Raw genomic sequence first — 3540 nt, forward strand, 5'->3', positions numbered from 1 at the left:
AGTTGTACTTTGGCTATCATTCTTAGGGACTCATTTTCAATTTTGAAGTGTAGAATTAAAGCAGTTCTTTAAGACAAACTAGGGAGCCCTGTGCTTCAATCATTCAGGGATTATACCAGCATGCTGGCTTTCCATATGACTGTTTTACAACAGTGTTTTTACAGGAAAGAGTGACAGCATTTGTCTTCTACAGGTTTATCAAGCTAGATAGATACTAGGTTAGAGAAGCTAAGTTTCTTGATTTCTAGTAGTCCACTAAGAACACCAGTCTACTCAACCCACATTTTCCTTACTACATTGTCTTTCTGCATCTTCATTACCAATATGTTCATTAAGAAGTTTTCAAATTTCCCTTCTGCAATTACACAGGGGGAGAGTACTGAAACTTCTGGTTTACTTGCAAACCAGCAATGTAAATCAGCTTTACTGAAAAAAAAACCACCTGTCTGTCCCACCATTAAAGAACGAACTTTCAAAACCAGATATAATCCAAATATAGTAGCTAGCAGTAAAGGTATGAGGTAGCACATGTTTTAAAAGTAAGTAATTTTACTTGCAGCATGCTACATAACTTACTGCAGTAACTCTAGAATTTAAATAGTAGTACGTCTGTCATGTTGTGATTTCCTTCACAAAGTGATGGCATTTTTCATAACACCCAAAACATAAGTATTTAATATTACCTTGCAGTGAGCTTTGATTCCAGGAATCCATGGCAGATCCAAAATGCAGTGGCTAAAATGCAGTTTAGTCTTAACCTGACACTCCTCTCAAAGCTTTTTCAAATAATTTTCTGGGTTCAAAGTAGTGGAGAAGTAGTAAAGACTTTCTGGAGAAAAAGGCTACCAAGAAGTAGACAACCTGTATGTATTTACTGGGAGATGATATAGAGAAGGGCCGGCCTACACACCCAAAGTCAACAATTAAGAAGGAAAAAAGAAATCTTAAGAAACGGGGTAAAATAGCAGCTGCACAATACACTCAAGAAAGAAGACAAAAGAACCAGGTGACTTGGCATGCATCCAAAAAAGGATGTTTAGAGACAAGAGATATGAAGTAACTTTGAACCATGAAGGTGAACAGGTAGGAAAAACAGACAGATGGAAAGGATATCAAACAGAGCAAAGCCAGACTATTCAGAGGCAATCAGAACACTGGTTCTGATTTCCAGCTGATTTCTGACAGCAGCTACATTTCTGGCTTCATTTAAACAGCGCTAAACAGGTTTTGAAAAACATTTGCCACTTTTTCTAAGCCCCTGATGTAGACTTCCATGAAAGCATCAATACTTAAATAGAAGAACTAAACACTCTGAAACCCCCTTTACAAAAAATACCAGACTAGAGCTCAAAATCCTGTACAAACAGCTATGTTACTCAAAAACATGCTCAGCCTGAATACAATGCATGAAAGCCCAGAAACTCTTCTTTTTTATATCTCTCCAACCAAACATGAGTGTCTTACTGAGGCTGAACACCATTAAACAGAAGCTTCACTATAGTTTTATGCACTTAGGACTTCAAAAGTTCTCTCTAATCAAGGAAATCCATATGGGACTCTAATAAAAGGTACTGTTCTCCTGAAAGGCCAATAGACTCAGCAGCTTGTCCAAGGGTCAAAAGGGTGTATCTCACCCTCATACGGATAAAGCTCCCAGTTAGTCTACTGCTAGAAATTAAATGTAAGCCCTTCCAAAAGGGTCACCTATTTTCAAAGCTTCCCAGAGCCTTCTCCAAATCACAGCCACAGCAGTTAAATGTGGTTACATACTTGCATTCTGATTAGATGAGAATCTATTTGCTCTCAGACAATAAGGACTGTACCCCTTCATCCTATGATACCAAGTATCTACAGCTGTTTATGAATTTGCACTAATGCAGTCAAACTGACAATACTGACACAGTGGAGAATGCACACCAAGTGCTTGACTTTTGTAAGACTAGAATCAAACCAATATGATGCTCAATTCTCCATAGATAAGTGTGATGAAGATACTTTTGCCAAAACAAATGCATCTGCTAATTAGCATGGTTTTACAGTCTTAGATTTCAGCCCATCCTCTCTTCCTCCCAATTCAGAAACCATCAAGCCATTTTGAAGTGGTGTCTCAGAGGGGAAGTTTCCAAGAAATACAAGAATAACTGTGCTAAAATCTAAGGCTTTAGAAAATAAGTACCGAAGCCAGCAGTACACACTAATAAGGATGAAAACAGAATTAAGCACCAAATTACAGACATTATCAGACTAGTCTACTGTCTAGGAACAGTATCAGTCTTCTAAAAATTCTCTCCCTTTATAAACTTATTATGACCATGTCAAGCAAGGAGAAATGATCTAAAAATAAAAATACTATCTGCGCTGGCTTTCAATAAGTTGGTCATTGTTAATAAGGCTTTAAAAATACATCTAGAAATAAGCACAATGGGGTTTGATTATGCTTTTATATATCAGAGCTTTGACAACAGTTTATGCTCTGTTGGCTAACTGGAGGTAGATTTGCATGTATTTTGTGTACCAACAAAAGTAGAAACATTAGGAAAACAAACTCGGTACTCAAGGGGAGAAACCAACAACCATATCACAGAATCACAGAATGGTCAGGATGGGAAGGGACCTCTGAAGATCATCTAGTCCAACCCCCCTGCCAGAGCAGGTCTACCTACTCTGCACAGGATGGCATCCAGGCAGGTTCTGAATGTCTCCAGAGTAGGAGGCTCCATAACCTCTCTGGGCAGCCTGTTCCAGCACTCTGCCACCCTCAAAGAGGTCCCTCCTGATGTTTATGCTTCCTATGCTCAAGTTTGTGCCCGTTACCTCTTGTCCTATCACTGGGCACAGCTGAAAAAAGACTGTTCCCATCCTCTTGGCACCCTCCCTTTAAGTATTTATAAGCATTGGTAAGATCAATTTATATTATCTTTGAATAATATATCCTTTAAAACTGTATGTGACTTTACATTTGATCAGGTAGAATGATCAAGCACTAAGACACTAGACAAGCAGTTTGTAAAAATGAAATTCTGAACTAACACGGGTTTAGCTAGCATACGGGACTGATACAAAAAACAGACGATTTAATTCCACAAAGGGGGCAAGGATCTCAAACACATTACATACAGCTTCTAGAACAACACCAATTTACATATTTCTGCTGCCAAAAAATCAGTCTCCGGCAAGCTGCCAGTGTGCTGAGTCACAAACACTTGTTACTATATATGCTTAAAGATGACTCACTCATCGATACACCGCATCTACCTACTAACCTCTGAATTTCAGAACGGTCAGGGCCCCACCAAAAAAGGCACTTTTTCCTCAGGAGGGAGGCTCCATACTCGGTGCAGCGGTTTCTACCAGCTCCATCACTTTTACCCTCAAGGCCCAGGCCCCTCCCCCAGCTCAGGGCCGAGGCGGCGCCGCCGTCGCGCCGCAGCACCAGCCACCTCGCACCACCGCTCTCCCGGGCGGCGGGGGAGGGGAGAATTGACGCAATGAGCCCAGGGCCTCCTACCTCCCTCCGGGCAAGCCTCCCTGCGCCCAGGC

This window comes from Charadrius vociferus, unplaced genomic scaffold (assembly GCF_000708025.1).
Source record: "Charadrius vociferus isolate BGI_N301 unplaced genomic scaffold, ASM70802v2 scaffold467, whole genome shotgun sequence".
Lineage (NCBI taxonomy): Eukaryota > Metazoa > Chordata > Aves > Charadriiformes > Charadriidae > Charadrius > Charadrius vociferus.